This window comes from Bactrocera dorsalis, chromosome 2 (assembly GCF_023373825.1).
Source record: "Bactrocera dorsalis isolate Fly_Bdor chromosome 2, ASM2337382v1, whole genome shotgun sequence".
In the NCBI taxonomy this organism is placed as follows: Eukaryota; Metazoa; Arthropoda; class Insecta; order Diptera; family Tephritidae; genus Bactrocera; species Bactrocera dorsalis.
In genome coordinates, this window is record NC_064304.1 from 81,722,619 (window position 1) to 81,737,263 (window position 14,645).

General features: G+C 31.9%; 1 protein-coding gene across 2 annotated transcripts in view; it reads right to left on the bottom strand.

Annotated features, from left to right (window-relative positions):
- Positions 1-11,473, bottom strand: part of LOC105223223 (ichor) — a 35,645-nt gene extending 24,172 nt beyond the window's left edge. Inside the window, exon 1 of one of the 2 annotated variants that reach the window (XM_029549077.2) lies at positions 9,340-11,473. The gene's annotated coding sequence lies outside the window, so the exon portion shown is untranslated. Of the gene's footprint in view, positions 1-7,548; positions 8,029-9,339 lie in introns of those variants that run through there. The other variant, XM_049448528.1, reaches the window with a different exon arrangement.
- Positions 11,474-14,645: the final 3,172 nt, after the last annotated feature.

Below are 14,645 nucleotides of genomic sequence, written 5' to 3' on the forward strand. Positions count from 1 at the left end.
TATTCATGCCGCTGACGCGTGCTGCGCGAATTCATCGCCTTTTAGTCATATTTCGGGCTTTTAGTGTCTTTGTTTTGTGATTATTTATTTATTTGCATTTTTCAAATAAGCTTTTGGTCAACTACACTTGGCTATAACTACCAGATAACACAACAAGTATAGCGAAAAATATTATTAGACTGCCAAATAAACGCTAGGCGAGCAGCAGCGGGTCAGCGAACTCTCTTCGGCTGAATTTCGTAAATTTATTTCATTGTTTTGTTACTTTTTCAACAAACGCAGCCGTTGCGACGGCGCGACGTTGCTGAATTTTTCATTTTCTTTGCTATTTGTTGTTGTTATTTTAAGCAGTTTAGTTTAACTACCATTTGCTTATAGAGTGTGTGTTTAGCTTTCGGCTGCCGCTACCGCTTGAATTTCGTGCACTTGACTGATTTTGCGCGCCTCTGTGGCGCACTCAATCCGCTCATTTGCTGGTCGCTGCTAGCTTCGGGACTGCGCTGGCGTGCTGTAGACTAGTTGTTGCTCTTTTGAAGCGCTACAATCAGTAGTATTTAATGTTGTTGTTGCATTTCAGTCTGCATACATACAGCTACAAACATACACATGCTGGAGTACAAATCGCATGCGCTTTTGAACAAAATAAAGCGGCAGCAGCTGTAAATTACACCAATAACTACAACGTGAACATCAAATTAATTAATGTTAGAAAAGTAAATGAAATACTACTCTTTGCTACTTCTTCCAGGCAACTTTAGCACTGTATTTCCCTCCCTTCGCTTAGTTTATCATTTTTATTTTAATGTATGTCTGTCAGTCTGGCGCTTTGTGTTCACCCATTTTGGCGTTGCTACCGTGAATGCTGCTTTGCGCATAATTGCTTCTGTGTGTGCTGCTGTCATTGTTGTTGTTGGTATTTTTATTTTCAGTTACTATGCCCGCCACATGAGTAATGGCATGACTAAGCAATTAACTACATCATCTAACGGTGTTTGATTTTTGTAAATATTTCATTTGCATTTTTAATTTTTTTATGAGATTTCCTAGAATCCTTTGTTTCATGAAAAGCCGGTAAACTTTTGAAATTTATGAACTGATATTTTAACTTTTTTTAATTTGAAGAACTTTGCGAAAATTGTAATTGTAAGAATATGTAAGAGCACCTTGTCTTGTCTCCGTTACCATGGTGAAATTTCGGATTTGAATATTTTGTTTATATTTTATATTTTGTGTATCTCCTGTCATCAAACAAACAGTCATTGCACTCGCGACTTGGCTCTCACGTCACTGTTGACAGTCATATCTTTGAATTTCGTCTATCTTGGAACCAGCGTAAACACCACCAACAATGTCATTCTGGAAATCCAACGCAGGATAACTCTTGCCAACAGATGCTACTTCGGACTGAGTAGGCAATTGAGAAGCAAAGTCCTCTCTCGACGAACAAAAATCAAACTCTATAAGTCACTCATAATTCCCGTCCTACTATATGGTGCAGAGGCTTGGACGATGACAACAGCCGATGAGTCGACGTTGCAAGTTTTTGCGAAAAATTTATGGTCCTTTGCGCGTTGGCCACGGCGAATATCGTATTCGATAGAACGATGAGCTGTATGAAATGTATGAGGACAATGACATAGTTCAGCAAAATAAAAGACAGCGGCTACGCTGGCTAGGACATGTTGTCCGGATGGACGAAAACACTCCAGCTCTGAAAGTATTCGACGCAGTACCCGCCGGGGGAAGCAGAGGAAGAGGAAGACCTCCACTCCGTTGGAAGGACCAAGTGGAGAAGGACCTGGCTTTGCTTGGAATATCCAATTGGCGCCATATAGCGAAGAGAAGAAACGGCTGGCGCACTGTTGTTAACTCGACTATAATCGCGTAAGCGGTGTCTAGGCTAGTAAAGAATAAGAAGAAGAAGTTTGTGGTGTCATAATAAAACACCGTTAGTTTAAAAGTAAATGTTGCCATCTATTTGAAATTATATTAGTAAAAATTTATTTTTCATTAGATAGATATAAGAAGATATAAGAAATCTTTCGAACATTCGAAAATACTTTTAAACAGGGTTGCCACCGAAAGTTGTACTTGGAAAATTAAACCTAGAAAAGCGTATTATTTCAATATAATAATAGAATTTGAGAATTCTTATATTGGAATTGTAGAAAGGTTGCCATTTTTTGAATTTTGTATATTTTATTAAATCACAAAAGCGCGATTTTGTATAAAAAATTTAATTGATTTGTATGATTAATAAAAGGCCGGAACTGAGAATAAACTTGAATTTTGTATAGTGGCACTCTGGTAAAAGATAAAATATCGTCGTTGCATCTATAATAATAATCGTAATAATAATATGATTAGATGTATATGATAAACTCTATCTGACGAACATTTTTCAACTTTTAACATACTAGTATAATTCTTTGGATGGAATTTGGTGAGTAGCCTTTTCAAGTACTAAATATACTCGAAGACTTTTCTAATATCGAGTCTCGAAACTACAACCCATCGGCAGTTTATGCAATTAAAAAAAACAAAAAAAAAAAAATCAATATGTCTGAACATTATTTTAGGATGAAAAATTCTTTGTTTTTATATAATAATTAAATTGAGAAAATATTTATGTGTTTATAATGATAAATTTGTTCTATGAAAAATTTTCGACTTAATTTTTATCTTTCTTACGAAATTCAAATACCATGCTAGTAATGTACATAGATATTTCAATGAACAGGACACTCTCGTCCCAGTGTGAGATAAAAAAATGATTTTTCATATTTCAGTAGATTATACCGTTAAAATATCATAGTAAAATTTTGAATCGAGATCTTGAGATGAAACATTTTAAAGTGTATCCACACTGTTCAATTGGTTTATTTTTAAAAACATTTTTCTCAAAACATACATTTTTTTCAAATTTACTTAAATTTTAATACAATAAATTAGCAATTTTTTCGGTCTGATCAAAAATTCAATTTTGGTACGTCAATAATAACCAAAGCTTGGATAAAAATTAACTTTTATTTAAAACGCCACCATGTAAAAGTAAATATTTCTTTCAGTTTTCAGTCACGGAAAGGCTGGCGTTCCTACGATCTTTGTTTTTAGCACCATCTGTCGGATAGTTTCATACTCTTGCAACTTACAAAAATCAATATCGAGGAAATACTTTAACTTACTTTGACCCGATTTAATATATTTTAACCAATACTGCATAATATTAATATGCCACATACCAATAAAATGTTCCCTGGGAATCATTGCGGTACCGCACATAGCATTATCAATCATATGGAGTAAAGTCACCCGGATGTTATGTGTTTGTTATGTGGGGGCTAGGCCAAGTTTCCACCCAATTTTATCCACTTTAAATACAAAGATACACTGTTATTAGTAAAACACGCCCCTTTTGTTATATTTTTTTGTTGACGCTAAAGGCATTATTCGAGCAAAGTTTTACCCGGAGCTTCTTGATTTGTACTCTTGAAAGGAAAGTATCGGAAGTAATTTAGAATTGTGTTGTATGGAAAGTAGGCGTTGATGCAGTCCGATTTGGACACAAGAATGTACCGAATTTGATTGAAATCGGTTAAGCAGGCCGTAAGATATGTGATCTTACATAATAGTGGACGGTGCCGCCCCCATCCTCCAATTTTGACACCGACTCGTATAAAGCCCTCTCATATTATCTTGGGCGTAAAATTTAATGTCTCTGGCGTATTTAGTTATTGCTTTATCCCGTTTTAGTAGTTTTTAACAATACCGTTATATGGGGAGTGGGCAAGGTTATCATCAGTTTTCATCCATTTTCACATTGTCGGTAATAGTTCCAGTTCTTATAAGAATTGTCCTAAGCGAACTTGGCTATTGTAACTTTGATGGTCAGAAGACATGTTCATTAAACCTGTTAGAGAGCGAATACACTTCGTCAAAATTTATTTCCCACAGATGTCCCTTGCTACCGCAATCCAAATTACAGTTACATATCTTATTTTATTTTATATATGGTTTTTCTATAGGGCAATACAAAAGTAGGCCGATAACGACGAAATATTTTTCCGGCTCTCTTGACATTTCTCTTCAGTAAGGTTTGCCATTTTATTATGGAAAGACAAGTCGAATTTATTAAAATTTACTACCTAAATTCGGAGTCAGTGACCTCAATATACATCTTGCATATTTATAGGTGATGCATATAACCGTTAGGTGAACAAAACTATTATACAATGCGGCAACATGCATAAAAATTATTTGTTTTATTTTAATTTTTGAAAATACGGAAGTTTTTATATTGAAATGCGGAGAATTAAAAAAAAATTAATGTTTTTTGGTGTAATAAAAAATCTCCAAAATATTTGCTTAAAAAAAGATTCAAATCCTATTGTTTTTGCGTTGCGAAAATATAAAAATCAGTTATGTTTAATAGTAAATCATATTTATGGATGTTGAAACTTGATAGAGGCTTTTCAAATATAGGATCATGTTTTTCTTCTCATAAAATTCCTAAATTCACTGGATTTTCGAATGAAATCAAAGTCTACAGCACAATAAACATACGAAACCAGAGATGAATGTATATAAGTATATATAGACTAAATACCATAACTTAAGGAAACCAGAATTTTGCAAATTTGTTATTAGCCTTTAACCTCCAAATATACTTTTTCATTAGCAATTAAACACTTTTCCCAAGCCATTCTCTTGCAAAACCGCTAACAATGAGTTACTCCAGTAAAAGAATGCCTTGCATGACACACCCATTGAACAGAAATCACGTACTCAATAGGGTCGACAGGTATTTCGCAATTTTTGGCAAAAACGGAAAAAGTCAGTCGGCTTAAAGTGACGTAATATTGATCGCTGCTAGAATACAGTTAGCCGAGAATTAACGATGATGCGATGACGCAGCGCTTCATTCAGTCTCCAGTCACTCAGTCATGCAGTGCATTGACCCAATGGACTCACATACATACGTACATACACATTTACAAGCACATTCACTAGCCGCGCATTTACATATTAAGGAGGCGTTAGCAACTAACTACATGTGCCGTTATAACAAAATCTGTCGATTGGCTAAAGTAACTTAAAAGGTGCTACAAATTTGATTTTTGGAAACTTTTGGAATGTATGTGCATATAAGTATTTACAAGTATGTGTATACATATACGTGTATGTATGTAAGAGCACGTGTTTTCAAAACAGTTAAGTAATCTAATGACTAAAGCCATTCTTATTTGTTTTTAAATGTTTGCCAACTTGGTGTCATTCTCGTTTTAGAAATTAATATGGTTTATCGTGCATTTATACTTTTATTTACGTACTGCTAACACAATATACAAATTGTAAAAGAGAAAATCACTCGTGAGTCCGTTGGAATGATTTTGTTCGATATTTTGGGTGTGAAACGCGTTCTTGCTCCGCTCGTACCGATAAAGCTGAATTTTTTTCTAAAAATATTATCGTATCCAATGCTATATTTACGGAGAGCATTATAACTGCCAATGAGATATGGGCTTATGAGTTTGACAAACAAACAAGTCAACAATCATCGAAATGGAGGAGAAAAAAACGAGCCGAAACCGAAAAAACACGGCAAAGCCGCTCAAAAATCAAGGCTCCTTTTGAGTATTTTTGGGGAATTGAGGAATAATGTTCCAATTTTCGCATGAAAATGCTGAAGACCTTCCCAAAGAGCTTATGAAAAGTGTTTATAGGACTGGAAAATCGTTGGCATAAGTTTATTACATCAGGTGGGGGTCAAGGACAAAGAATTACATTTGATTCATAATCTTGCCTCAACCATCAGCTCAGGAATCCGATAACCAATACTTCGATTTTTTAAAAAAGAATTTTTTTTTTGAATTTTGGGCTCGTGAGAAAAACGTATAATTTTTTCTTGAAAAAAATAGCAAAAAAGAAAGAATTTCGGCGCAACCTTAAAACTTTCTGCTTAGATTATAATATTCATTCATTATATATTTTGATAAAAAAGACAATAGTTGCAGCTAATTTAGCTACGGTTGTGGAACTCAATTTATATTATAAAAAAATTAAAAACTTTTCCTTTCTTCCGCCTAATTCTTCACTATAGATCATATTTTCACCTTTTTATTGGTTCTTACCACAAAATTATCAGCATAAGTAAGTGAAATTAGCTATTCACCAAGTTCAGCATCTCTTCACAAATTTCATAGTGGTGATCCACGTTTAAAACATTCGAAAATTTCTTAATTGAAAATCCAAATAACTTATTTGGGTCATCCGCGGTTTTGCATTCCATGCAAAATCATTTCGAATGTTGTTGTTGTCATCCAATGACTCATTTTGTTTACACTGAAGTTACACTTGGGACACAAACGAAGCGATCGATGCAGTGAAAGTGAAAATCATACAAAGCAACAAAAACTAAATGAAACCGAAAACGGAATGTTGGAAATGACAGAGTCTCGAATTTCGCAGAAAACCCCAACGTCATTTTGACAGATTAAAGATTACAGGAAGCAGCATTCAATTAGTGAGCAGGTGCTCTTTTGTGCGATCGGTGAGAACGGTGTAATGAATAGAAACTTTTTTGGTAAATTCAAAGCGGGGGAGGAAATAAAAAATGTATAAACTAAATATTTTGGCATATACATGTATGTATGTGTACTTCTAGATATTTATATTAATGTGTGTGCTAGTATCAAATACATGGTTTTAATACGCGGAAAACATTGTATTTCGGAAGAATATTATCCATTCCCAATATTCTTTCAAAGATAGTGAAAATCTGTAATTTAATTATGCACATATCGTCACCTGAAATGCAAAATAACGTAACAACATTTTCGGAAATTTACTGCGGCATGAATGAAACACGAAATAAAATGGAACATGAGCGAAAAAAATTTTAATATTGGTTAAAACTGGTTTATATCTGAGCGTAGAACTTGGAAATGTTGGACATATGTAATATGATAATTTGTAATTTGAAATTAATTTCGAATGTTTTGATGATACGTTATTTTGCATTTCAGGTGACGACATATTGTATGTATGTATTTATATTATGGAGATGAGTTACTTCCTTTTTGAAAACTCTAAACCGAAAAAAATAAAAAAAATTGCAAATCATATATTGAGGTATAAAAGAAAATAAATAATTTAACAAAAATATGTATTTTTAATTTTACTAAATGCGTACCAATTTTTCAAAACGTACATGCATACATTAATTGGAATCAAGTTGCCATGTATAAGAAATTAGAAAAAAAAAACATTTTGAAATGTTTGCAAAACGGAAGACATTTAAGAAAATATCTAAGAAAGTACTTAAAGAGGCTTTAGTTCTAGTGTATTAGCGCAGAGTTGCCAGAGCTTTATCTCAATAGCAATAATGGGTGGAAAAAGAGGAATTTAAAACTCGTTGAAAAACTATAAATTTAAAAAAGTGATTTTTTGTTCTATAAAATTTGAGTACAAATAAGTACTTTATAAAGCAAGTATTTTAAGAAATGAATAAAATATGGTATTTTTGGTAATAAAAGTAATAATTCTTACACTTGTTGCTTTGAAGGAATCACAACATTTTCAAATATCCTTTTTATCCTTGTTAGTTGTTGTTTTTATAGTTTTAGTGGGTTTTTTACCGCCACGCAAATGCTTTGCTGCTGTTCTTATTCAATTATTTGTTATTCCAGCAAATGTATGTGTTTGTATATATGTGTCCTTGGCGTGCAGGCAGCACTTTAGATATTGTTTAATTTTTTGGTTTGCAGGAAATTTTCATGATTTGCCAATTTTCCGTGGAAATAATTTCAATTATGTTTTTTGCGCGAAAAACAGGAAAAGAAATACAAAAAGTGAGTGTAGTAGAGAAGATAAGGGTAAAGGGGGGTCAGGAAAAGCACAAAAATAAAGTGAAACAAATGTTGGTAAATAAGGATAGCTGAATAACTGAGGTCATGCATGTAAATGGTAAGTGGAAAGATTAAAAGAGAAAATTTGTGATCAATTTATTTTAAAATAAAAAATAATAAAAAACCTAAACAAATAATAAAGTAAATTCAGTTTATAAAACTTCGAATAAAGTGAGTATATTTTCTAATGAAACGTTAATTCAAATCAAAATTCAACTACTAAAATAATAAATAAAGCCCTGAAAGAACGGGCAGTATAAATGGGTAAAAAAAATTTCATGAAAAACAAAACTGTTTTGAATTTCAAGGTTTTTTATGAAAACGATATTATAAATATCATGATAAATAAAATCAATAACAAAATTATATGCTAAGTATTTACTGTTTAAAAACTGCTAAAATTTTAAAATAAATTTAACATTTTTATATATTCTAATTTTTTTGTATTAAAAAAATTAAATAGTTTTCAATATTTTTTAACTTTTTATTTTTAAAGTAAATAATTCAAATAATGTTTAACACGAATACCGAAAATAATGCACTTTAGTTAATAATTTTGAAAATTTTTTAATCATATAAGTTGTGTAAAGGTTAAATTAAAAAATTTTAAACATTAAAAAATTTTCAAAAAATAATAATAATTAAACAAATAAAAAGTATGAAAAAGGAGTAAATAACTTCATAAATTAATTAAATTAAATTAATTGAATAAAAAAATTAAATGACAATTTTTCTTAAATTTTTTTAATTTTTTCAATACAAATCTAGGACATTTTTTTATATAATAAACAATTAATTTAGTTTTTTAGTAAAAAGTGATTTTAAAACAATTAAATTGATTAATTAATATACATTGATTGAATTGATTAATTCGTTATAAATTAATTTAAATTAATTGTTTCATATATTTCATAAAATTAATTAATTTTAATGTATGTATGAATAACGGGAAATTAAATATTCATTGATTACTATTTTCTTTTAATTAATTCAATTCATTTAAATTAAATTAAATTCGTTAAATTTCAATCATATAAAAAATGGCAAAGTAAATTAGATAGGCAAAGAAAAAATATTTACTTTTAATAAAAATCGATACTCACAAATAATATATGTATGTTTTGTGTATGTGTAGAAAATATACTTGTTAAAAATATAAACACAGCGACAGCAGTCATAAAAAAAACATTAAGGAGCACACACGCAAAACGATGAAATTTTCATAAACGCCAAAAATTAACTTTTAAAATGGTTTTTGTTTTGTTTTATAATTTTTATTACTTACATTAAAAATTATTAAATAGTTATGTTACGTTTTGTACTGTAATATTTTTGGGTTTTGTTAGTAGGTGCGAAGTAGTGTACTAGTGTGTATGTATGTATGTTTGTTAGTGTGAGTAGTGAAATAGGAAATGGAAGTAAAAATATTTACAATTCAAAATAAATGACAGCAATTAACGTTTCATAGCTGTATTGCTAATATTGTTGGACTGGTTGCTTGCAGGCAGTTGGTTGGAGAGCTGGGGTGTAGAGTTTTGGTACGGTTGGATACTTTTGTTTTGTGTTTATATATTTGAGGTATTATCGCCAACACCCGGGATTTGCCAAAAAAAAGTTGTCGCCGAGATTTTTCGTTTGATTTCAATTTTATTTTGATTGTTTATTTTCCGAATTTTTGATGTATGAAAATATTTACAACAGTTTCTATGACAGATACTGTGCTGATTATGGTTTAATTTAATTTAATTGCAAATTTTGAAAATGAAAATATTGTTTTGTTGCTGTTTTATTTAAAATTTTGTTGTATATATATTTTTTTTGTACAATTTTTTATACAAAATTTTTAAGTAATTTTTTTATAAATATTATTTTTATTTATTTTTTCGTATTTTTTTAATTTCACTCGTTTTGCGTTTGAGTTTTTGGCTTTCGTTTTTTAAGTTTTTAAACTTTTTTCAAAATTGTATTTCCTGCTTTGCTCTGGTGTTGCTTTATTTTCACTTCTTTCTTCACACGCCGAATATTCCGTTTTACACTGAATTTTGCGTTTTTACTGGTTTTTTATTTAAAAGTAATTTTTTATACGTAAAAAATTCTGAAATTGCACTTTATTTGCATTTGCATTTATTTTTTTTTAATTGTTGCGCTGCCTCGAAAACACATTAACAGCTGCAAGTAAAATGTGTTAGTGCACTCATAGAATTTGTATAACATTTGCAGTAGGTGAGTGTGCACTTTAAATGCAGAAAATTATTTTTCTTTTGTTTTCGATAATTTTTACACATCCTTCTGTCACAAAATATATGAGTATATTGGGTTTCTGTTTTATTTCACTTACAAATTAGGCACTTTCATTTTTGCTTGCTTTAAAAATATTGTATAAGCTATATAAACAGAGTTGCATTCCGAAAATTATTCAATTATTCTCAAATTTTAAATTGATCGATTTTTCAATCTATTTAGCATACACTTTTTTCAATTTTGTTTTCGTTTTAAAACAATTTCTTGAAGTCAAAGTTGTTTGCAATTTTTTTTTTTATTTTTTAACACTAATGCACATAATCTTGCAATTTTTTATTTAATTATCCAAAACTGCTTCGAATTTTTTTAACGTGCGTACATGTGTATGTACCTTTAAAAATAATCACATTACTGGCTGATTTACAATTCTTGCATTTAATTTAAGTTTTCTCACTTTTAAAATTATTTTATTACAACACTTGCGAAAAAGTTCTGGTTTCATATTTTGTCTCACATTTTTTCCTTTTTTCGAGTTTCAGTAATTGCAAAATTTTTCAAATTCTTCGTTTTTCAAATGCGTCACTTTTCAATATTTTATATTGTGCAATAATAATTTTATATTGCGCTATAATCATCACTTTTTAATTTTTCGCATTTTTTGTCTTCAATTTATTTATTTCTACTACAGAAATAATATTTTTTGTCGGCGTGTAATTCAATCAGTGTATATATGTATGGTCTCTACGCACAGTACGCCCGTAAGCAGAGCAGAGAAATTTCCACAAATCCGAATACGTCAACGGTAGAAAGCCGACTGTGCGCAGGCGCACCAAAAGAAATGCGCACAACGGTACCGCCACAAGAGCAACGAGCGGTGGCAGCGGCACTAGTTAATGCTAAAAACAGCAACAACAATAGTGCACGAAGAGCAACAGCAGCACGAGCGGCAGAAACTGATGTAGAAGTAGAAGTGACAAAGAATGGTATGACGATGACGACGATGAGGATGGGAGCGCACACTCGTACAAGCAAGCGCGCTCTTTTTGTTGGTGTTGTTGTCAGCTATTTACATTTCGTTGGTCTGCACCAACATTGCTGATCATACAAGAAGGCCATGAAGACACCAGCCCAAACCGCTACTAAAATGACAAGGCAACAAACGTTCGGCCAACGTTTTAGCCAACGAACATCATTTGCACGAATGCTCAACATAGTTTAGCCGACACGCTGTTCAGAGTTTTTCGTCCGGCTTGCCATTAGTTGGGCGCAAGAATCACGTATTTGTTGTTGTTAGCGCCAGCAGCGGATCGTGGTTCTGCAAATGTTGTAACGACCCAGCTGAGCGCGCTATGCAACATGTTCGAAGCGTGCTCAACGCGCAACATAACTGTATAACTGTATTTGTGTCGGCATATGTTTGTGTGCGCGTGTGTGTGGCCGCTGAACTGTTTTTTATTGTTACCTTCAATGCGTTCAAAGTCATGGCTAACGAGTTGGCCGGCTGTGCGCCGACCGACAGGTGAGAGCGCTGCAGCGAAAAAGAGTGACAAGGAGAAGTTTACGAGCGGCGAGCACATGCATTCATTCATTTCTTAGTTTTGCGCTCAGCATTCAACTATGTATTTACATATGTATGTGTTGCCAAGTACTTCATTCGCGTTAGGAACATGTTGCTTGGAATAATTCAACACTCAAATATCAATGGTCATATCTCATGCTGGTAAACTAAAAATTTATTAACTATAATTTGAATTTGAAATTTATGTTTAAAATTTTTGACGTAGTACTTAGCAACTTACTTCGTGTCTGTGTACGTGAGGTGCAACAGCTACAAACTTCAAGAAGTGTGTGCAATGTGGTTTGTTTCTTAAGTCTTTTGAGTTGCTCGTAATGTTTAAATAGGGCTCAACAATAGTAACAAATTATGAGGCTGTGTTAAAATACGAACGCTTTGAAGCATGTTTTAAAATCTTCATCTGATAATTGCCGTTACGAATAACCAAATACATGGAATCTTGTCGTTGTCCATCGTTGTCATTGTGGAAGACAACTGAGTCCTTTTATCCATATATTTATACACATATATTTAAAGTAAAAAAATTGATCAGTTTTGAAGCTATCTGCTTTAAGTTTATTAAATAAGTGATAATCACGACTGTTAAAAAAATTATTTACTTTTAATCTATTACAAATGTTTAATATCGCCTATAAAATGGGCTCATTGTGAACTTTGGCATAAGCATGCCAAGCCTTAATCCAATATTCCTTACACTTGTAGTGGCTTCAGCGCATTTTGGTTTTCCAGACAAAACAATCCATATTCCGGAGGTTTAAATATCGAATATTAATTTTTGTTTTAATTTATTTATTAATAAATAATTACAGTCATTTGAGACATTCTCAACCTGTTTTATCAACATTAGCAAGGAAATTTTTAATTTGAGTAGCAAAGTTGCCATAAAAACATTTGTACTGCTTAAGGATCTACCTTTTTCTGAAAAATGAACCTTTTCCAGCGTTCTATTTCTACAACGTGCACTTTTATTAATTTTATTTTTTTTTGCATTTTTTTTACTAAATTTTAATGAGCAACCAATTAAACAAAATATGGTAAAAAATATTATTACTTTTTATGGAGCGTTAACAGAGACACCAACAAATTTATGAAATAAAAAAAAATTATATAACAATATTATTAAAGATTATTTCAACTAAAATATGTATTATTTTAATAGAACAAATTAATTTACTTACTAATATTTTAATGCTTGTCATAATATTCCTCAAACACACTCTCATATTGCGCACATAATTAACCCAAATTCAACAAAAGCTGTTTTGCATTGCTAAAAATAACCGAAAATAGTATTTAGGCAAACAGGGAAAAAATGTTTGTGAGGCCTACTCAGTTGAGCCACACAATGGGTGCGCAATATTAAGCACACATTCATAATACATTATACTTATACATCTACATATATTTCATACACACTTCAAGAATTGACAAGTCTACCTATAGACAGCATGTGTCTAGATATGTATCAAAAATTTCAGGCACAAGACCCGCATTTCTTTCAGCGAATTTATGCGTGCGTTTATTATAAAAATATTGCCAACCCAACACAAATACATACAAATGTGTTGTAAACTTGAATATAAAACGACGTTTCGCTCTTCTACTTTACGACTTTACGGCACGCTCACAAATCATTTCAGTATATGCTCGCCGCATTTACTCTACTCCGTTCATGCTCAGCGCCCCGATCGACTAGCCAGCCAACCCACTAGTCAGCGCTCGTTTGCAACTTGACCCAGAAACATTTTTTCCTGTTATTTCGCCTTGTAAACAAAATAAATTTACAGTTTATGTTGATGCAGCATAACTTTTCATTATATTGTGTTGCATGCATGTTGCTAAACATGTGGCTTGGTTGGCGAAAAAGTTGCTTGTAAAGTTGGTGTATCTGCTCTTAAATCATTGGATTATATTACAATTTCATACATTTTAAAACGAACTATTTCTGCCGAAAATTGTACTAGCAAGTTAAAGAGAGAAAAATAGCTCTAATCTGGAATGGAGTGAACTTTTAAAAATTCCCTGATTCTGGTACTGAAGGGATGATAAAGCGGATATTACGGCCAACTGAGAAATCAAACATAACTCAATAATTTTTAAGCAATTTCGTACTAAAGGACACCCCTTCAATGCTCATGTATTGCTGATTTTTACGAAGTATGTTATGTTTTCAATCAGGAAATTGCTATATGAAATTACGAGCAAACGGCGCTTCACAAAATAGTATTTGTTCCAGTCATCGTTAGTTCTTACCAAATTACCTTGGCGATTGTAGGTATTGTGTGTTAATTATATACTTATGAACATTTTCTGAACTACTTTTTCCCTCGCACTTCCATATCCTATTTCAAACCTCCAAGTCGCCACATAAGATTTTAAAATTTTTAATTATAATGATCAGTAATATAAGAAAATTACCCAAAGGGTCATTGAAAAGAAATTGGTTTGACTTTAGCGCCACCTGTCTGTCTGTCTGTCTGTCGTTAATCTTAATCGTTACTCAATTCCATTAGGCGAAATAGGACGGATTTCAACTTCTTTTATATTTTAAAGTAAGGTAATAAAACAAAAAACATGAGTTTTTAGTGTTGTTTATATTTTTACCAATGCTCAGTTCCTACTAGATATGACTGCCGTGATTGCTGAGGTTAGAGATGTTTTCCGGGATAAAATAATAAGGCGAGAGAGAAAGTATATCCGACACTTCAAAATTCCATTTCCAAAAATTCTGAAAATTCCGCATAAGTTTAATATAAATACGAATTTTTTTAAATTATTTTTGGATAATTTTTGCCAAAAATATAACCGAGGACAATGTTGCTGTGGGTGATGGATTAACTGCAAGTCCGCCATTCACTATTTGGAGTCGGTGCATATGTTTATAGCTTCACGGTGAATGGCGGTCAGTGCGTGTCTGGAAT